Here is a 23,206-nt window from a genome sequence, read left to right on the forward strand (position 1 = left end):
TATGACCATCCATAGCAGCAAGTGTTGATACTTGAATGCATATATGGCACACAAATATCTTTATATAAATAGATGCTCATAATAAAAAGAATGTAGCTGGAATTCAGTATTTTGCCACGCCTTGATAACAGCTTGATGGGAATGAGAAATTCTAGCAAAATTATCCAGGAATTGATTGATTGATCATCCCTGCTTTTATAAGAAGATCTGAAATCCCTGAACATTAGAATGTTCTTTATTTGCCCTACCATCTCTTCCAATGATTCCTATGTGAGTAGTTTATTTTTCAATATATTTTTGGCTCTCACCGTATCTCAAAGTTGTATATATTTAATATAGAAGTTGATGTAGAAAATGTTAGGAAGGCCTGATTTTGAATAAATATGGTCCAATGGATCTGCACGATTGGATGAAGGTATTTTGCTCTCTAGAGGATCAACACACCATTTTAGCACCGAGTCTTATTTCCAGAACTGAGATGAGATAATATCTTATGCTACTTAATGGATCCTGGAGAGACTGTAAAGCACACACAGCTTAGTTCACTCCTACTCATCAACACAGGCTGTTCCTGGTGACCTCTTCATCGTATCTAATCTTAGGGTGAACAGTGAATGACTCTACACTTAGTACTGACATTTAAGGACACTGCTTAACTTAGTCAGAGAAGTCAGTTAAATTAGTTACTGATGTGGGGCAAGCAAACAGATATACCTCTGTTTAAGACAGTGTTGGGATCAGGCGTGACTGGAATTTTTGCCATAATTTGCAACTGGAGATGTAACTATTATTTATAACTATTTGTCTTAAATAATTAATTTTCTGCATTTTTAGAAAAGTTTATTTTGTTGCTCTCACAAACATATTATTTGGTAAAACTCATGTAGCATAGCCAAATACGTGCCCAAAGGTCCTAATGAACACAGAACAACGATACTTTCAAGGGTATCTGTGGGGAGGGGGTGGAAAAAAGGCAAAATAGTGGCCATACATGTTTGGAAACACATGTAAAAAAAGACAGGGCTTTGGTCACACAATGGTAGCCATATCTTGCCTTTTTTGACCCTTTTCCTGTTGTTACTCCTTGATGTTTCTCAAAAGACCATCATTAAGGTATCACTGCCAATTTCCAGCCAAAGTCTGGAAATTTTCCTAAAGCATTCTGCCATTTCTTCAAGCAAAATCATGTCCACCATTATCAGAACTATCATTATCATTTACTAGACACCTCTGGCCTGAGGTGATGAGGTCAGTTATTTTTATGGAAAGCTAGAAACAGTTTGGCTACATGGGATACAAGAAGACAAGAAGATTCCCTCAGGTGAAGCTTGAAATGAATGCATGGTTATGGCCTCTTTTTCAGGGGCACGTTTTTCAATTTCTCAGTCTATGCTCCAACCCTGCAACTCCCTGTGACTTGTCTCTGCTTTCTTAGCTTGCAAACCTAGTCCAGGTCATGGGCTAGGTTCCACATCTGCTAAGCTAGGAAAGTGGGGGAAAAGGTCACAAGTACAATGGGCAAAATTTTCATAAATGACACCAAGCACAGCTGACCTAATATTTGTTAAAAGAGCAAACAATAAAAGTTAGGATTCACCTAATAGAGGTGAAGATGTGCTCTATTTTAATGATTCGAGTTCAAACCAAATCAAGTAATTGATTACAGACCAGTGATCCAGGCTAAACAAGACTTATTAAATAAAACCTACATAACAGAGTTATAAAATCAGGCGTACAGGATAAAAGAAAAACGTGCAGTCATGCTTGCCATATTTTGCTATCAGCAACATTCAAGCTGCAAAAACAACATTTGCAATGCCAAGAGTCACCTTGTGGTCTTTATGTGCTAATAAAAATTGAACTAAAAATGAAAGTGAGGTTAGAAGGGGCTTTAATAGCTCTTTACATACAGTATATTTTGATAGAGGTTACGGTGTTGCAGAACATGAGCTCACTTTTCAACGTTACTACAGGTAATCTTGACTTACAAACACAATTGTGACCAGAATTTCATTTGCTAAGCAAGGTGATTGTTAAGTGATTTGTGCCCAATTTTACAACCTTATTTGCCAGAGTTAAGCAAATCACTGCAGCTGTTAAGTCAGGGCTCTGCAAACTTGGCCCTTTTATGATTTGTGGACTTCAACTCCCAGAATTCCTCCACCAGGCGTCCTCAGCCACAAGTCATAAAAGCGCCAAGTCTGAAGACCCCTGTGTTAAGTGAATCATATAGTTGTTAAACAAATCTGGCTTCCACCAGTGACTTTGCTTTTCGGAAGCTGACTGGCAAAGTTCCAAATGATCACATGACCCTGAGATGCTGCAACCATTGTAAATATGTGCTGGCTGCCAAGTGACCACATTTTGATCACGTGCCCATGGGGATGCTGCGATGGTTGCTTCAATGGTTGTGGAAGGACTGGTTGCCAAGGGACCAAATTTTGATCATGTGACCGTGGGGATGCTACAATGGTTTTAAGAGTGAGGACTGGCTGTAGGTCACATTTTTCAGTGCTTCCATAGCTTTGAACAGTTGCTAAACAAATGATTGTAAGGACTAGCTGCAACTTTACAAGAACAGAGTCTTTCTGTCTATGGAATTTTATACAATTTTACGAAAGAAGGTGACTGTCAACATTTATTGTTTGTAAGTTGATCTAGGCGCAATGCTTTGAAGTATGCGTTACTATAGTCCAATTGCACCTTTAATGAGAGTTTATTTTATTCTGTTTGTAATTCTCTACCAAGGATTCTTTGTATTTCTCTCAATTTGGAGTTTCTAAGACATATTATTAGCTGTGCCAGCCCTTGGGATTGGAAATGAATCTTTCTCCAGCATTTAAACACACATTGCAGTGAAAGTTAAGAATGAATGCAGGGTTGATCGCTGGAGATGGTCAAAAAACTCAAAGTGGCATTTCATGTGAGCAGGCTTTGATTAGGTAATTGTGGGTATCAGCTTGACTTTTTATGATCCCCTGTAGCAGGGATCTTCAGACCTGGCCCTTTTATGACTTGTGGACTTCAACTCCCAGAATTCCTAAGCCAGGCATGCCTGGCTGAGGAATTCTGGAAGTTGAAGTCCACAAGTCACAAAAGGGCCAGGTTTGAAGACTTCTGCTATATAGGATGATGTTTTACTATTCGTTTCACTACATATCCAGAGCATATCCAGAGTCTGGAGTGGTTTCATGTTATACATTCCTTTAATAGAAAATTATACATTATTTTTGTATATGTTAAAAGAAGTGTCTGCGTGTTGATTAATCTAACTGAATCTAAGAGTTTCATAGGGACCCTTCAGGGACATCATTTAACACATTATCAGATATTTCTTTGCTATTATCAAATGATGCTGAAAGTAATATTTGGTTGTGTCTCTAATTTAAAAAAATTGGTTAGCAATCAGACAATAAAATGTAACATATTTGATCTCTTTCTTGGTTGTGGCATGGAGGCTGTATTGAAACACCAGAATCTATGCAGGGTAACAAAGGTACAGTCCTAGGAAGATTCCTAATACTAACTCTTATGTGAAGACCCAGCTCTCTGGAAAAGACTCTAATGCCAGGAAAAGGAAAAGGAAAGAAATAAAGACCAGTAACAAGGTGGATGGACTCAGTTGCAGTGGCAATGAATGCTCCATTGGAAGACCTGGAAGAGAGACTGTCATGGAGGAAATCTCCACTGTCATGGAGGAAAGCTTGGAGTTGAAAATAACTTGATGGTGCATAATCAATCATTTCTAGACAAAAGGAGGAGTCTGAGATTGCCCACAAGTAGAAAGCTATTTTAATTATGTTCACTTGTGGGTTTCATAGAAGTGTCTATATGGCAGACATGTCAAACACAAGGCCCGGGGGCCGGATGCGGCCTGTGAAGTGGTTTCATGTGGCCCACGAAGCTATCCTGGAAACAGTGAGGGAACGGCTCCCGCTGCCTTGGTCCTGGCTGGCCAGGAGGCAGCGGGAGCCGTTCCCTCACTGTTTCCAGGATGGCTTCGTGGGCCACATGAAACCACTTCACAGGTCGCATCCGGCCCCCGGGCCTTGTGTTTGACATGTCTGCCATATAGACACTTCTATGAAACCCACAAGTGAACATAATTAAAATAGCTTTCTACTTGTGGGCAATCTCAGACTCCTCCTTTTGTCTAGAAATGATTGATTATGCTCCATCAAGTTATTTTCAACTCCAAGCTTCCACTTTGATAGATTTCCTCCATGACAGTCTTTCTTTGACCTTGTCTTCCAGGTCTTCCAATGGAGCATTCATTGCCACTGTAACTGAGTCCATCCACCTTGTTGCTGGTCTTTATTTCTTTCCTTTTCCTTTTCCTGGCATTAGAGTCGGCCCCACCCCCTGGGTGCACACTGGGGAGGTGTCACCCTTTGTGAGGAATGAAGAAATGCACCATCACCTGGAAGTGGCCAGCAAATGGCCCTCACCCACTTCACATATCTGGCTTGATGGGCTCTACCCTGGTCCTACCTCTTTTTGCCAGAGACCCTCAGATCTGTCCCACTCTTGCTCAGGCCCCCACAGGCACCCTTGATGCGAATGATGTAGAGCTGGCCATGTCCACCCAGTAGGCCACACCCACTCCATCCACGCCCACCCAGTAGGCCGCACCCACCTGGCCCCCTGAGGGCAACCACAATGCTGACACGGCACTCAATGAAATTGAGTTTGACACCTCTACTATATGGCAACTATGTCAAACTATGAGGTGAAATTTGAATTAGAAAATCCACAAGGACCAGCTAATCCATTTGTTGGGATGATACCACAAGGATGTTATCTTCTTAATTGACTTACACTCATTGAGAATCTGTTAAAATTTGCAATGATAGGTTTATAATTTAAAGAGTCACCTTGTAGGGGAGATGGGCTGCATACATTTTAATAACTAAATGACTTGTTGTTGTTGTTAATTGCGAAGTCGTGTCCGACCCATCGCGACCCCATGGACAACGTTCCTCCAGGTCTTCCTGTTCTCTACCATCTTCTGGAGTCCATTTAAGTTCTCACCTACTGCTTCAGTGACTCCATCCAGCCATCTCATTCTCTGTCGTCCCATTCTTCTATTGCCCTCAATCTTTCCCAGCATTAGGCCCTTCTCCAGTGAGTCCTTCCTTCTCATTAGGTGGCCAAAGTATTTGAGTTTCAACTTCAGGATCTGGCCTTCTAAAGAGCAGTCGGGGTTGATCTCTTCTAGGACTGACCGGTTTGAACACCTTGCAGTCCAAGGGACTCGCAGGAGTCTTCTCCAGCACCATAGTTCAAAGGCCTCAATTCTTTGGCGCTCAGCCTTTCTTATGGTCCAACTTTCACAACCATACATTGCAACTGGGAAAACCATGGCCTGGACTATACGCACTTTTGTTGGCAGGGTGATGTCTCTGCTTTTTAGTATGCTGTCTAGATTTGCCATAGCTTTCCTCCCCAGGAGCAAGCGTCTTTTAATTTCTTGGCTGCAGTCTCCATCTGAGGTGATCTTTGAGCCCAGAAACATAAAATCTGTCACTACCTCCATTTCTTCCCCATCTATTTGCCAGGAATTGAGAGGGCCGGATGCCATGATTTTGGTTTTCTTAATGTTGAGTTTCAAGCCTACTCTTGCACTCTCCTTCTTCACCCGCATCAAGAGGCTCTTTAGTTCCTCTTCACTTTCTGCCATTAGAGTGGTATCATCTGCATATCTTAGGTTGTTGATATTTCTCCCGGCAATCTTAATTCCAACTTTTGATTCATCTAGCCCTGCCTTTCTCATGATGTGCTCTGCATATAAGTTAAATAGGCAGGGCGACAGTATACAGCCTTGCCGGACTCCTTTTCCAATTTTGAACCAATCAGTGGTTCCGTGTTCGGTTCTCACTGTTGCTTCTTGACCCGCATATAGGTTTCTCAAGAGACAAATGAGATGGTCTGGTACTCCCATCTCTTTAAGAACTTGCCACAATTTGTTGTGATCCACACAATCAAAGGCTTTTGCATAGTCAATGAAGCAGAAGTAGATGTTTTTCTGGAACTCCCTAGCTTTCTCCATGATCCAGCGTATGTTGGCAATTTGATCTCTAGTTCCTCTGCCTCTTCGAAATCCTGCCTGTACTTCTGGTAGTTCTCGATCCACATACTGCTGGAGTCTAGCTTGTAGGATTTTAAGCATAACTTTACTAGCATGTGAAATGAGTGCAATGGTGCGATAGTTTGAACATTCTTTGGCATTGCCTTTCTTTGGAATTGGAATGTAAACTGACCTTTTCCAATCCTGTGGCCACTGTTGAGTTTTCCAAATTTGCTGGCAAATTGAGTGTAGCACTTTTACTGCATCGTCTTTTAAGATTTTGAATAGCTCAGCTGGAATACTGTCACCTCCACTAGCTTTCTTGTTGCTCAGATTTTCTAAGGCCCATTTCACTTCACATTCTAGGATGTCTGGTTCGAGGTCAGTGACCATCTCATTGTGGTTATCTGGGACGTTAAGCTCATTCTTGTATAGTTCTTCTGTGTAGTTTTGCCATCTCTTCTTAATCTCTTTCTGCCTCTGTTAGGTCTCTGCCATTTTGGTCCTTTATCATGTCCATCTTTGCATGAAACGTTCCCTTCATATCTCCAATTTTCTTGAAGAGATCTCTGGTCCTCCCTATTCTGTTGTTTTCTTCTATTTCTTTGCACTGTTCATTTAAGAAGGCATTCTTATCTCTTCTAGCTACTCTCTGGAATTCTGCATTCAATTGGGTGTATCTTTCTCTTTCTCCTTTGCCTTTCGCTTCCCTTCTTTCCTCAGCTATTTGCAAAGCTTCCTCAGACAGCCATTTTGCTTTCTTGCATTTCTTTTTCTTTGGGATGGTTTTAGTTGCTACCTCTTGTACAATGTTGCGAACTTCCATCCATAGTTCTTCAGGCACTCTGTCTATCAGATCTAATTCCTTAAATCTATTTGTCACCTCTACTGTATATTCATCAGGAATATGATTTAGTTCATACCTGAGTGGCCTAGTGCTTTTCCCTACTTTTTTCAATTTAAGCCTAAATTTTGCAACGAGAAGCTCATGATCTGAGCCACAGTCAACTCCTGGTCTTGTTTTTACTGACTGTATAGAGCTTCTCCATCTTTGGCTGCAGAGCACATAGTCAATCTGATTTCTATGTTGACCGTCTGGTGATGTCCATGTGTAGAGCCGTCTCTTGGGTTGTTGGAAAAGAGTGTTTGTTATGACCATCGTATTCTCTTGACAAAATTCTATTAGCCTGTGCCCTGCTTCATTTTGTACTCCAAGGCCAAACTTGCCTGTTATTCCGGTTATCTTTTGGCTTCCTACCTTAGCATTCCAATCCCCCATGATGATAAGGACATCATTTTTTGGTGTTAATTCTATAAGGTGCTGTAGGGCTTCATAAAACTGGTTAATTTCATCCTCTTCAGCACCAGTGGTTGGAGCATAGATTTGGACTATTGTGATATTGAATGGTTTGCCTTGGATTCGAATTGAGATCATTCTGTCATTTTGGGGATTGTATCCCAGTATTGCTTTTCCTATTCTTTTATTGACTATGAAGGCTACTCCATTTCGTCTGAGGGATTCTTGCCCACAGTAGTATACCTGATGGTCATCTGAGTTAAATTCACCCATTCCTGTCCATTTTAGTTCGCTGATTCCTAAGATGTCGATATTCAGTCTTGTCATCTCTTTTTTGACTACGTCTAGCTTGCCTTGATTCATGGATCTTACATTCCAGGTTCCTATGGAGAAAAAATCTTTACAGCATCAGGACTTTCCTTTCACCACCAGATATATCCACAGCTGAGCGTCCTTTCGGCTTTGGCCCAGTCGCTTCATTCTTTCTGGCGCTACTAGTACTAGCCCTCTGCTCTTCCCCAGTAGCATATTGGACACCTTCCGACCTGAGGGGCTCATCTTCCAGCGTCATATCTTTTTTCCTTTTAGTACTGTCCATGGGGTTTTCATGGCAAAGATACTGGAGTGGTTTGCCATTTCCTTCTCCAGTGGATCACATTTTGTCAGAACTCTCTGCTATAACCTGTCCATCTTGGGTGGCCCTGCACGGCATAGCTTATAGCTTCATTGAGTTACGCAAGCCCCTTCGCCACGACAAGGCAGTAATCCATAAAGGGGAACTAAATGATTAAATAAAACTTTTTTTTAATTGGAAGTATTTTTAGGCAGGAGAGACAAACCAATATCTCAGAATAAATTTTGGCCTATGCTATGTTTTCTTTTACTGTAGTTCTAGGCCAGCCATAACAGCTGGAAGCCCAGCAAGGTAGGCACAGGGACTGTACTCTCACAAATTTGCATGAAATTTAATTCATGCAAAATACTAAGGAGCATTTGCCAATACAATAGTGGAAGAATTTATTGAGAATTGCTGGGGAATATTCTTCTGCCTGCCTTTGCCAAGCCAATGATCTTCAGCTGTAGATGGGCTGTAGATCTCCCATAGTGGAGTAATGAGTCCACAATCAAAGTCATGTGGAGGATGCTAGGTGGAAAAGTTACAGGGTTTTCTTTGAAGCCATGATTTTATTTAAAGGATTTGAGTGAGATGGGCTTCCATATAAATTCTCTGGCTCAAGTTAGCAGTGGAATGAGCAACACTGTCCTTTCAAAGTACTGGATTATTAGCTGGTATCACCTTGTACTTGTGATGTATTTGCTAATCATTCCAAACCAAGTCTCTCACTGATACCAAAATATTTCTGGCTCATTTGTGACCAATTAGAACCCCTAAATCTCTTTACCCAGAATTATAGTCCAAGCATTAATCCTTTTTTAATGGTATACATTTGATTTTAGTCAACATTTTGTTGACTCTTTAGTCAACATTCTACTTGCACTCGGATGTTTCAAGATACAGCATCCGGTTGATTTTCAGAGTATACCCCAAGCTCTGCCTGGAACAATTAATAATTGAATGCTAATATTTTATGCAATTCTTAACCAATTACATTAAAAAAAAATAAAGGATGAAGAACAAACATGCAAGTTAAGCCATTCAATTTTTTACTGTAAAAGAAAGAGCTCTTTTTAACTCTCTCCCATCAATCAAATATTCTTAGCTTTCAGTAGATTACACAACATTTCAATAAATTGCCATGACTGAATCTGTTGTTCAAGCACAAACATCTAAAGCAGGGTTATCAAACTGTCAGCCCACGGGCCGGATGTATCAGAGCAAAACAGCACCCACCCCATTGCCGGCAATGTCAAAAAAATTGTGATATGTCGCGACACATCACGTGATGTTGCAAGTTTCGCACCCCTAATCTAAACTGTGTTGCACAACCTCAAGTGTGTTCTATAAGTGTATGAGAAGTGCATAGGGTGGATTTCCCCTGAAGGTTTTCCAGAACCTTCCATTCTAGTATTCTACAAATAATTGTATTCAACTGTGCTTTTAAGACTACTTAATTATTATGGGTGCTCAATTTGGATGAATAGATCAGTTTTACTATGTTGCCTTTAATATAATTGCTTTGTTTGGCACTTGCCAGAGTCTTCACAGAGGGACAGGTTTCATAAATAATTGAATAAATAAGTAAATTTTATATAATCCTTTTTAAAATGTTTAAATAATTTCTAATATAAATTATTGCAGTCATTAACCAGCACAGTCTTAAATAACAAAAAAAAAAAAAAAAAGCCCAAACTGAACTTTAAAGATTACAAATTCTTTGTTTTTATTAAATGCTTATTCATCTTTCCCAGCATGAGGTCTTCAAGATATGCTGCCCATTTTAGCTAGGAATTTTGGGAAAGGCTGGTTAAAGAATATCCTAAAATTATAGGGGAAGGAGTGACAGAACCATGGTGGAGGAGTTAAAGGAGGAATCAGTGTAGAATCTCCACCTAGACACAAGTAGACTAAGCCCCACCCCTCTTGAATTCCGTGGATCCTTATCTAACTCTTAGCAGGTTCTAATCATTAGTTGAGATGATTCCTGTGCATAGACATGAGTAGCAATGAATCAATTTAATTGTACCTTCATATGTGGACCTGATCTTTTGTTATTTTTTGACAAAAATAACAGAAATTATAACAGGTAATTTCTCCACTCAAATCTCTGCTTAAACCTAGATAGGTGGAAAAACCTAGGTAGCCATATTTTGAATTTCTAGATATGGCTACCTGTCATGTGTACTTGCTTTGGAGAATACAAAATGAAGCATGTTTGGCATATATTGCCTTAAAATTGGGTCCTACTGTTTGAGGTTGAAACTCAAATACTTTGGCCACCTAATGAGAAGGAAGGACTCACTGGAGAAGGGCCTAATGCTGGGAAAGACTGAGGGCAATAGAAGAAGGGGACGACAGAGAATGAGATGGCTGGATGGAGTCACTGAAGCAGTAGGTGTGAACTTAAATGGACTCCAGAAGATGGCAGAGGACAGGAAGACCTGGAGGAACGTTGTCCGTGGGGTCGTGATGGGTCGGACATGACTTCGCAATTAACAACAACAACAACAACAACAACAACTGTTTGAGGGTACATCTCCAGCTCTTAAACAAAGCCATATGATTTTCAAATTTATTTAACTTTGAACATTATCTCAAAGTATTTCTATCTTGTTAATGTAAACATATAGTAACCCAGTTTCTTTTCCTCTTCTTTTTCCCAGATGAACAACCCAACAGTTGTTCTTTTTGTTTACAAATGGAACCACAATTTTGAAAAATGGAGGATAATGCAAAATTTATCTTCACAGTAACAGTTATAGATCACACATTATTGATTAATGGACTATATATAACTGCAGATTCTGTAGTTGATCTAATACAAGTAGTCCTTGCTTAACAATTGCCCTGTTTAGTGACCATTCAGGTATTTTGCAGCTGACAAGCTTTTACAATGATTGAAGCATCTTACAATCCCATGACCACCATTTGCAAGCTTCACACCCAGCTTCCAAAAAGCAAATTCAATACAGAAGCCAGTAGTACAGTCATAAGTTGTGATCATGTAGTATCCTGCTTAATGACTGTAATAGAAGATAGGTAGTATGTCTGTCATACCATGTGAAGTCTCACTTGACAATTGTGTTGCTTAGTGACAGAGGTGCTGGTCTACTTGTAAAGCTATTATAATATGGATTTTGGAATGTTGAAAATAATTTGACATGGAATCCAGTTTAGTTGCCTAGATATGTGGTGTCAACCTCTTTCTTAGATATAATCACTAAATAGTTTGCATTGGCTTGATATGTTTTATTCTTAATTCTGACCAACTTCCTATTTATTTCCAAACAATACTGTGATTAAAAAAAATCATTGACCTAGTATTAAGGACAGGCTTAATATTCCCTTTTATGAAACAGGGGAAGTAATGCTATTAGTACAAAATTGCAATTTTGGTTGTATTTTCAACTCACCCTATCAAAGTATTGCATACTAACACTTTAATTTTTGTCTAAATCCTTTTTATCTATGTGCTTTCATTATTATTTATATGGATCAACTGAGTAAAATATACTAATTACGTCTTTCAACAATTTCAAAAGCATTGTTTGTTAAATGATGTTCTAAGCTATCAGATATTTTCCCTCTTAGATTAAGGACAAAATAAGGTTTCAATATTTTTCAGAATACTGATGTAATTATAAAAGGTCTCTTATTGCTCTTATTTTAAAAAGTACCCATTTGCTATACAGCAATGATGGCGAACCTTTTAGAGACCGAGTGCCCAAACCACAACCCGAAACCCACTTATTTATCGCAAAGTGCCAGGGGCACATCAGCATTGTGGTACCCTCAGGGGGGGACATGGGGGTGTGGCCCACTGGGTGGGCGTAGCCCACTGGGTGGGCATGGCCACCTCGATGTTGAGGGAGATCCAGGAGGTCTCTTGCGGGGGGATGGGGGGCAGGAGGCCCAGCATAGGTGGGGTGAGGCACGCAGTTCTAGCTGGAACTGGGGGGCCATGGTGCTGATGGGGATCCTGCTTTCCCTCCTCGGGGTGGCCTTTGGCTTGCTGGGCATGGGCGTACTCTACCACCTCTACTCGAGCTTGCTAGCTGGCCGCTTCGCCTCCTTTGTGCTGGGTGGGGCTGCCGCTCCAGGCGGTGGCGGCCTACTGGACCTGCGCAAGCTGCTGGCAGCAGCAGCGCATGTGCCCACAGAGAGGGCTCTGACTGCCGCCTCCGGCACGTGTGCCATAGGTTCGCCACCACTGCTGTACAGATTTGGAAATGTGTCTGTCTCTAAAAAGAAAGTTACAAAACGTACTGGTGTTACAATAAGATACTGCGACAGCAACAATAAAAAGATAAGAAGGCACATGTATTTTTCAGCCTGCAAAATGGACATTATGTTCCTCTCTTTAAAAATAGCTGCAAATAATTTAAGTATGAAATACCAATGTCCCTCAATGATTCATTATATGATAATTCACAGTTAATGTATATCCTGCTGTGAGCTATAGTTAAGACAATAGGAAAGTTCTCAAATGGGACAGGATCAAAGGTAAATAAGCACAGACAGACAGACATGTTGAAGCACAATTTGCCAGTTCTGGTCCAGCAGAAAAGTTTGTTGACCAGAATCTCTCTCAATAGTGATATGAGCAGCATGTAAATTTAATAAATAAAATAAATGTTAGCATAACATTTTCTATCCTGGTGGCCAAGATCTATTCTGCCCCAACAGTGAGGCTGGTAAGTGGTGCCATCCTTTCAGTTTTAAGGTGAAGCATGTTAAAGGAAGTCAATGGAGTCTTAAGTTTCATTTTATCTCCTACCATCCTCACTTGCTGTCTAGGAAACACTCATCATTCTAATGTGGGGTGGGGCAGGGATGGGTGAGTGCAGGGGGGTCCTTAGAATGATGGGTTTAGACACCTGTCAACTTGTCCAACTAATAGGTCACAGGCGTGCTTCCTGCCTGCAGTTGGTTAGTTGTGCTCTTTCTAAATCCTGGAAAACTTGGGGTTGACAAAAAGGTGAGCTGAAAGTTCAGGAGCACAGAAGGATGAAGAGAAAAGCAGGAGGAAGTGTGGCATAGGGCTCCCTTCTATTGCACTCTGCACCTTCCTTTAAGCCTGTGATGTGCCCACTGGAATGAGAGGAGCAGAAGAGGAACGGGGCAAAAAGGGAGAGAATGACTGACAATGAGCAAGTCCATCCTCAGCTGGTGCTACAAGGAAGCTGGCAGTGAATGGCTGCCGTTGATGGCATCTGGAAGTAATTCTTGGAACGGGCAAAATGCTGCTTGCCCCAACAAAGGAATAAAACTGTAGCTACATAAAACTCCTTGTGAGCAGGAGAAAGCAACTAATATACTCATTGGCTGACATAACTGACAGAAGCTGCCTCTCCCACTTTAAGTTGACCTTCTGCATAGCCTGGGACTAGCACATTCTCAAGAGAAGATTGGTCATGTTTTTAAAACAAAAGTCCAGCGCTTCTTCGAAGAAGCACCCAGAACCTGTTTAAAGCTTGAGAAACAGTCTGGATTAGACTGATCTTGCATTATGTGGACAAATGAATGCAAGTGTCTTCAGCTGAAGCCAAAATGCTTATTGAGCAAGTGTTTATCCCAGCGGTTCTCAACCTGTGGGTCGGGACCCCATTTGGGGTCGAACGACCATTTCATGGGGGTCGCCAAACAACGCAGTCCACCATTTTTTCTCCCTTTTCCTTAGCTGTGTTACTCCCTTTTATTCTATTGGCTTTTGAAAGCCAATAGAATAGACTCTCTTGAATAGAGTCTAATTCTATTGGCTTTCAAAAGCCAATAGGAATTGTCCAGGCTGTCTCTGCCCTGCTGAGCCCGCCAAAAGTCCCATTCTGCAAACGGTGCTGCAAGTTGTCTGCAGCGAAGGCGAGCTGTCTGGAAGCTTCCACCCTTCCCTGCTGAGCAACTACTAAAAATGTAAGTAAAAGAGGGCCAGGGGTGGGAGGTGGGAGGCCGGCGGGCGCAGGGAGGATTGCTGGAGTGCGTGGGGCCCGGCAGGTGCCTTACCTCCCTTGGGCTGGGCCAGCTGGTGGCCCAGCCGGTGGTTGGCCTGCGCTGTCTCTGCCACTTGCCAGCTACGCCTCGGCCAGCGCAGGGGGCGGCACCACGTATGTGCGGCGCTCCCGAGCAGGGAAAGTCCTCGACCTACGACCAGTTGGGTAGTCCTCAACTTACGACCGGTTGGGTAGTCCTCGACTTACAACCGGTTGGGGGTCGCGGCATTAAAAAGGTTGAGAACCACTGGTTTATCCTAAAGCAAAGCCAGATGGATTCCATCTCTGACCAATTCAGCAACTACACCATTAGTAAAGGATGCTATGACAGAAATTGTATCAGGAGATAGAAAATATCACAACTGAAACAACTAAAGGTGTTTTTAAGATGCTTTACTCTGGCATAGGAAAGAGATGAGGACAACATGGGGGAAAGGATGGGAGGATGTGCCCTACATTTTGGAAGGCAGAATAAGAGAGAAAGAATGAAGTTCTACGTCCAATTCTCCAAAGCCATAATGGCTAACCGTAGGAATGCAACAGAATAGCATTCTGCACATGGTGAGTGTTACTCTTTTCTCCAGCTGGCATGCACGTAAAAGTGCTAAGTTTCAGACTTCATTGGTTTCTATTTGGAGATTGGGCACTGATTATTCCTACTATCAATGACTACGATATGATATGGATCTGTATATTGAAATATATGTAAAGCTGACCTTGTCATTTAAAACAAGTAAATTGGGGATCTAGGCTTGCCATTAGAATAAGAAGACACTGACATATATTAAAATCACGTATGGAAAAAGTGGCTTTGTAGTGATAGATAGGCAAATGTTTTAATTTGCAAGAAATTAAAGAAAATGAGTTAATGAGCTGCAAAATATACAAGAATGTCTACCGGATTTAGTAAAAATAAACTCAAGATGGAGGCTGCAATGGTGCAATTAAAATTCTGCCTGTTTTTAAAGTGTGCAGTGCTTCCATCGACCATTTCTAACCATATCGTATGGCTACTCCTATAAAGATCTGTCCTGGAAATCAGGTACGGAACTAAAGCCAAATTATCCAGATCAAATAACGCCACCAATTGTAAAAAACCTGCAACTCCTGGATTTGAAATCAGTTTCTCACTGACCCTAGATGTAGGCCATGGGGCATTCCATTGCAGCTGCATTTCTTAGAAGCTTCAGGAAATTCTGCACAGTTGGATCTACTACATCCAGTGCTGGGCAGTTTCTGTCTCATATTTTGCATTATTAAATTGTCTGCTACATGCTGTTCTGTTGTAACCATGCACGTACCGGCAGGAGCACGTATCAGGTAGGATTAATGGTGGAACAGATGTAATGGCACAATTTACACCAATGTCTATGTAGTGGAAAAGAGAATCTAGCAATATCAAGCAACATTTAATATAGTGGACGTCTGGTGGCCTTCCTGTCTATGTATTGATAAAGACATTCTTAAATCAAAAAGAAGACTTGGCTAGAAATGAGAAGATATCAAAAATGCTAGAGTAATTGAAATAAATATTGGACTTTCCTTGATAGCCCAGCTGAAGTTTTGAATATATTCTGAGCATAGAAAAATTTTCGAGGTTCTTTACAATAATTTTAAAAGAAGTGTTACTGATTTAGTATAATTATTTGGGAATAGACAATTTCTAGAATTTCAGTTGTTCTCCAAACTGAAGCAAAAGGTAACTTCTGTTTCTACTAATTCTTGGATTACTGAAGTATTGAACCATTAACCACTTTGAAGTACAGTGCTTCTTGCATGAAGACATGTCAGAATATGGTTTCAGAAATACATCTTCAACAATTTAGCAATCACAGTTTAGAACTTTTCAGATAAGAACATTTTTGTTGAGAGTTATATTCATAGTCTACACCATAACTGGCTGGGAACTCTGAAAGTTGAAGTCTACAGGTTTTAAAGTTGGACATTCTTGGTCTATACTCTAGTTTTACTTCAATTTGCATAAGGGTTTTACATAGTCTACACTGTTTGTTTCCTCAGCATTACAAATCTAGGATTTTAATTTTTTCACTGATTTTTATGTAAAAACAAGAGGTTAACATAAAAGAATTTTTATGTTAAGTGTCCAGTAAGAGATCTGGAAACCTAATCTAATAAAGTTCCTAAATGATCTTCTCTCAATTCATGATGCTGTTCTGCTCCCTGTTTAAAATTGCATGCCAAACATTTGCCACTGACAGTCAAAAACATTTTTTTTTCCGGAGAGAGAAAGAGAGAGGGTGAGGGTTGAGAGAGCAATGTTCTTCAAGCAAGACTATTCCTGCAGCTGTTGTGTACATTAATCCAAAGAGCAGATCTCCAAACACTAAATATAGCCAGCCGTATCATTTTACATGACACATTCTCTCTCTCTCTCTCTCTCTCTCTCTCTCTCTCTCTCTCTCTCCCTATTTCACTCTCATGTAAACTCGCACACATTAGATTTTAAACAAGAAGTCATATTAATTGGAATTTAGTGGAATTAAGATAAATGGTCTGTGAGGGTTCATAATTAGGGATAAGGAAACAATAATTTCAACTATGTTAAAAATCATGGACAGAGAAATAGATTTAACATCTGTGCCATTTCAACAAATCAGCATTCTGCTCAAAATAACTAAACGTGCATACATGGGAATTTGAAGGGGGAGAATTTGGAACAACTTCTTTCAACACATACGAAGAAACACGTTTTTCATATTCTGAAGATTCTTCTGTTTCTATTTTAATCTGGTTTGACTCTGGGTAATATATCTACAATTATTAGCAATCTGACATATTATGGATCCCACCAACCCTCTGGGCACATGCGCCATTTCATCAAAACACCGTCCACTTTTGAAAATTAAATAGGTTACCTTTTCTAATTCCTCCAGATGTTGAAATCCAACTCTGGCACTCTGGCACAGTGACAATGATTCCTAAATAAGAGATTAAAGTAACCAAAGTGATGGTGCTTCTTCAGGTTCTTTGGCACAGAAATAACTTGGAGTTCATCGGTCAAAAAATAAACGTTAACTTTATGTTTTGAGGGAAGATAGCCGTAAGACGCTGGACAACCTGTCACGACTGAAGCAAAAGCATTTGTCACTTTGCAGGTCCCAAGTTATTTTGAGACGTACAAACCATGTGCCTGTGGAACATTTCTCTTCATTGGACAGGGTAATATCGAGCAAAGGGATTTCACTGCTGTAGTGGTGGGGGATTTGAACATTTTCTCTCTCTCGTCCCCCCCCCCCAATCCCGGAATATTTTCCTGCAATGCTTCAGCATTCTTGCAGAACTCATTCATGAGAAAATACAAATTGAGTTTGGTATAGGTTAATGCAGAGTCATGTCAAATCAGGTGGGTTTATTTGAAAAGTAGTTAATACTGAACAGTAATAGGGTTTCTCTCCTCCTCCTCCACCTTCCAGTTTGCTCAAATTATATATGACACCTAACCTTACTATCACATTACTTTCTAAGAGTATTTTCAAAGCTCAGATTGTTTCAGTTAGCTTTTTCCCACCCAGCACTTCTCTTTAGCGCAGGGGTCTTCAAACTTGGCCCTTTTATGACTTGTGGACTTCAACTCCCAGAATTCCTCAGCCAGTGTGCCTGGCTGAGGAATTCTGGGAGTTGAAGTCCACAAGTCATAAAAGGGCCAGGTTTGAAGACCCCTGCTTTAGCACAACCACCATATTGATTGGAATCCTGGCATTTGGATGCTGAAACATCTGGAAGACAACCAGAGGAGTTTGAAGGAATTTAGGATTTTAAGGCTTTATAACCCTAAATTACATGTCCTTGGGCTGCTCACAACGTGTTCATCCACATAGCCCAGTTAAAATACTAGTCCTTCATCTGGCAGAAAATTATATTGGCATAATATATACTGTTCTCATCAGAGATCCCAAACCTGCCACTGGAACAATATTGACCATAGATACTGTCCTTCTTTACAACATGTATGGCTGTGATTTGTGGATTCCCTTAGCCTTCTCTTTCTTCCCTCCTACTGAATATCAAAGCCATTGGGAAAACATCCACCAATCACTCTCCCTAACATGGAATTGAGGATAGGTCTACTATGCACTTAGGTATGGGTCCATATTGAAAAGTTTTAAAAAGCTGATTAAGTACTAGCCTCCAAGAATGTTAAGCTGCCTCAGAAACAGAGCAAGACAAACAGATTGTCAGATGAATTTTCAAGGGATATATAAGCACCCACACCTTCCCCTAAAGATGTGCATAATCAGCCCAAGCAACAGCCAGCAAGCATGGTGTGGGTTGCACTGGGAAATAGTACATAAAGAACTGGCATTCTTTCTCCTGTTTCAGTGCACTGTTCTTGTCCCTGCTGCCTTTGGCACTTTAGGCAGATTTGGTCTCTAAGCTGGGGAGCAACTCAGAGACTGGCTGGTACATAGGAGTCTTAGTAGTGCAGTAGTTACAATGCAGTATTACAGGCTAATTCAGCTCAGTGCCAAGAGTTTGATACTCACCAGCTCAAGGTTGACTCAGCCTTCCCTCCTTCCAAGGTTGATAAAACGAGAAGCCAGATACTGAGGGGCAATATGCTGACTTTGTAAACCACTTGGACAGTACTGTAAAGCACTATGAAGCAGTATATAAGTGCTACTGCTATTGTTACAAAAGGGAGACCTTGATCTGAAAGGCCTGGACCATCTCACTGGTCAAAGCAGACAGTAGCAGGAAAAGGTATGTCAACACCAAACTAACATGACCAGTAGGTGCTGACTGACTCTAGCCCCCAAATGGTTAGTGAATTGTGACAAATTGCATATGTGGCGCAGCTTGGGGGGGGGGGGAAACACCAACATAAATCCATGGCATATTGGTTATACACAAGTAAAAGCTTCTAAGTTTCTTTCTTGTGTGCTCCAAAGGATGCACATCTTTAGGGGAAGGTGTGGGTGCTTATATATCCCTTGAAAATTCATCTGACAATCTGTTTGTCTTGCTCTGTTTCTGAGGCAGAAATACAATACCTACTTTTCAAGCAAAGTTATACCTCTCATTACAGCCTTTATTATTTTTCTTTCCTATTCAGGACCTCTCAGGATGTGATTCAACATCGAGCAGCCATTTTTCAATCTCATTCCGTGGCATCTTCTGAATTTGCACGTTTAAACGTCCCGACCTTAAAGAGGAAGATTCTGATTGCCCTACTAATCAATGGCCCTATAAACACCATGGAATGTTTAACACTTATTCTTTATGAATGTACATTTGATACCGAACTATTTACTTAAAAGGCTTAGAGCAAGAGCCAACTACCCCTGGCTTAGAGGGTGATTTTGTTTATCCTGTGCAAGAAATGTAATAAAGCTACATCATTTAATATGATAGGCACCTCATCTCTTCTGGACCAATTTGGCCAGATCAAAACAATGTCAAGAGGGGAAGACAAGTCAGGACATATGTTTGGGTTATGTCCTACCATTTGGGGGATTATGGATTTAATATAGCACTGCCTTGCCAGACGTGTCCTGGTGAACAGAGAGTGGCACATCACCCTCAAACATTACAGGAAGATAATTTTCTACTGATACAATCCAAAAATACTTTTTCTCAAGAATTCACAGCAGATCTTTTTACTTGTTGATTTTTAGAACATAGTATACAACTTAGGGCAGGGGTCTTCAAACTTGGCCCTTTTGTGACTTCTGGATTTCAACTCCCAGAATTCTCAGCTAGCTCAGTCATAAAAGGGCCAGGTTTGAAGACCCCTGACTTAGGGTGAAGATTTTGTTATAAAGGGATTGGCATTGAATTCAAAGTTGTTATGATATGGAGAGCCAATTTGGTAGATGGTTAAGGCTTCCGTTGGGAGACCACTTAGGTACAAAGCTAACTGAGTGTTGGCCAGTCACTCTCTTTTAGCCCTAGGATGGAGGAAATGGCAAACCATTCCAAAAAAAGCTTGCCAAGAAAACTGTTGGGACTCGTCTAGGTAGATCCCAGGAGTCAAAAATTGACTTGAAGCAACACATGTGACATTTGCCATATTTTAACCTTTTTCTTTCTTGTTGGAAAATTCTGTTGTGTGATACGCTTAACCATTTTGACTTTTGAAAAAAACTCCTGCAAATAACCCTGCCAAACCTATATCTACAATTTAGTTGGAAAAGCATGGCTATGCCCTCATCTAATAGCGGTAGTTCCTGATATTATAAGCCAAACACTTTCAAAACCAAACACATAATTTGCATGTTCGAACAAGAACCAGGATAATTCTGTGTCAGCGAATTGTGCAGCAAGTGTCCACAAGAAGTCAGAGACACTGACACAAACTTATAGTTTTATATAAATAAATCTATTTTACATTTATATTTACAGCAGACAAGATAGTCAGGAACACAGGAACATCATGAGGTAAATCTAACGGCATACAGAGCATACAGAAGGAAAAAGGTGGAAAACTCCCCCTTTATACCCATAGCAAGCAATCAACTACAATTGTGTGTTCTGGCCCATTGTACACTTTAATGTTCCAGCTACTAAATTAAATATCTTAACATTCTGATTGGCAGTGGTGGGATTCAGCTGGTTTGCACCACTTCGGCAGAACCAATAGCTAATTTTTTGTTGCCCAGGCCCAGAATGGACTTCCAGAAGCAGTATCCACACAGAGAACTGGTTGTTCACGTATTTGAATCCCACCACTGCTGATTGTCAACATCAACTAATTAAACTTAGCCTGAAATCCAAAACAATTTTCAGCAGTCGAGTATTTTTAGAGAAGCTGGATCATGCAAATGTGGCTTAAGTCCATGAAAGTTTTTGTTTTGGGTAACATGGTCTCTTTTAAGCTTTTTTCCCTTTATCAAAAATATTTATACCTATCCTTATAGTAAAGGCTGCTAGGTTCTAGATTGCTAAAACAAAGCTGATGAATATTTTGAACTGTATGCAAATGCTGGTCTGTCTTTGGGCTCTTGAGAAATGGGACTGACACCTCTTTATTAAGGTGACCAACCGTCCTCCTTTAGGGAGGACAGTCCTCCTTTTTAAAGTTCTGTCTTCCCTCAAAAAGTGTCCTCCTACATGTCCTCCTTTTCGATATTTGAAGACTAATCTGCAGGGCTTTTTTCCCCCCTCATAGAACGCTCAGAATGGCATTCCGGCACCTTTTTTGATGGTTTTTTTTCAACTTTTGCATGAGCTGTGCTACTCCCCCTATTGGCTTTCGAAAGCCAATAGGAATTGCTGCTGAGCGCGCCAAAACACCCGGCCGGCAAACTTTGCACATGCAAGTTGTCTGCAGCGAAGGTGAATTGGCAGGAACTTTGCACCCCCTCCCTGCTACCCAACTACACCATCTCCTAGTTAGTCCCAAAGATACCTGGAGGAGACTAACTTCCATTTAGGGATGGAAAAATCAAAAAAGAGGAAATGCCATTTCAACGATAAATTGAATAAGGAATTTCCATTCATCACATCAAAGAAGGATAACATTGTTTTCTGCAATATTTGCAGCAGAGAATTTTGTATTGCAGTTGGGGGCAGAGCAGCTATTACGAAACACTTGACTACCAAGAAACAAGCAATCATCAGATGCATCTGCTTCCAGTTGTAAAGTAACAAGTTTTTTTAAAACTTCAAAGTATTCTGAAGATGAAAAACAGTTAGCTGCAACAGAGGAAACATTTGCATTCCATACCATACCATAATTCACAATCAAAGTTTTCGTAGTATGGATTGTACAACTAAATTATTGAAAAAGTTTCACGATGCTAAATTTTCAAGACAAAATGTAAGGCTATTATTAAATCAGTATTTAAAAATTACTGTGACAAAATACTTACAGAAGACTTGAAAACTGCAGCATTTGTAACGGTTTTATTTAATGCATCCAATCATAACGAAACTAAAATGTATCCAATACATTTTAAGATATTTTAATGTTACCAAGGGCATTCAAGTAAAAATTTTAAATTTAGAATCTATTGAGGGCAAAACTGCTGAAATTTTCTCAAACCATCTATACAGAATAATAAATGAAAACAATTTGAAATCCAAAGTTGTTGCACTAACAGCTGATAATACAAACACAAATTTTGGTGGGCAAAGACGCAAAGGGGTGAATAATGTGTATATAAAATTATAAGATTTACTCCAAAAGAAAATACTAGGAATAGGTTGTAATGAACATATTTTGTCAAATGCAATCAACACGGAGTCATGTGCCATGCCAATTGATGTAGAAGTAATAATAACTACAATTTATTTGTATTTTAGTCGTTTTACTGTTCATGTGGCTACTTTAAAACAATTTTGTGAAGAAGCAAATGTTCAATACAAAAAACTTTTAGGATATTCAAAAGTTAGATGGCTTGCTCTAACACCTGCTATAGAGCGTGTTCTACAATTATTTGAGCCTCTCCATTCATATTTTTTAAGTTTAGACAAATGTCCTAAAATCCTGGAATTGTTTTTCAATAATGAAATATCTGAGATATTAATGTATTTTGTACATAATCAAGCATCTATTTTTCACAAAATGATTCAAAAGATTGAAGGTGAACACATTTCAGCTACAGAAGTTAGTCTTATTTTGAATGACTTTATCCTTCAATATAAAACTCAATTTGAAGAAAAATTTCTTCCTTTAGTTATAAAAAGAAAATTGTCAGACTTAGAGGAATCAAATCCAGGCATAACAGAAAAATTTATCAAAGAAGTGCAGTATTTTTACCGAACATGTTTTCAATATATCGAAGAATGGTCTGAAACAAACATCATAGGAAATAACAGTTTCAATTGTGTTTTTTGACTTCATCGCAAGTATATTGGACAGATATTGAATCTTGTGTTGAGTTTTTATTTAAAGAAATGCCAGACATTAAAATAGACGACAATAGTCTCTTTGAAGAAATTAGAAAACTGAATGTATTTTTAAGTTCTGAAAAATTAATACAATGGGAAAATAAACACATTGAAATTGATAAAAGATGGGTGGAAATATTCAGCCATTTCAAAAATGAACATATTCCATGTGAAAATTTATTTATTCTTGTTCAATTTATGTTGTGCTGCCCTGGAACTAATGCAGCAGTTGAAAGGGTTTTTTCAATTGCTAATGATTTTTGGAAAAGTGAGAAATCGAGATTGAATGTTGATACTCTAGCTGCAGCACTTGCCGTAAAATTCAGTATGAAGGATATTTCTTGTTCAGATATTTCCAATATATTGTTAAAAGATGATACATT

At 39.9% G+C, this 23,206-nt stretch overlaps 1 protein-coding gene across 5 annotated transcripts in view; it reads right to left on the reverse strand.

Annotated features, from left to right (window-relative positions):
• The window catches only part of MYPN (myopalladin), a 97,784-nt gene that overhangs the window by 56,154 nt on the left and 18,424 nt on the right, over positions 1–23,206 (reverse strand). For 3 of the 5 annotated variants that reach the window (XM_039324671.1, XM_039324672.1, XM_039324669.1), the window contains exon 1: positions 16,847–17,086. The exons of 1 other annotated variant lie outside the window; for it this stretch is intronic. The gene's annotated coding sequence lies outside the window, so the exon portion shown is untranslated. Of the gene's footprint in view, positions 1–16,846; positions 17,088–23,206 lie in introns of those variants that run through there. One more of the 5 variants, XM_039324673.1, reaches the window with a different exon arrangement.

The sequence above is a fragment of the Crotalus tigris genome, unplaced genomic scaffold (genome assembly GCF_016545835.1).
Source record: "Crotalus tigris isolate CLP2741 ecotype Arizona unplaced genomic scaffold, ASM1654583v1 scf7180000024304.1987388, whole genome shotgun sequence".
Taxonomy (NCBI): Eukaryota; Metazoa; Chordata; class Lepidosauria; order Squamata; family Viperidae; genus Crotalus; species Crotalus tigris.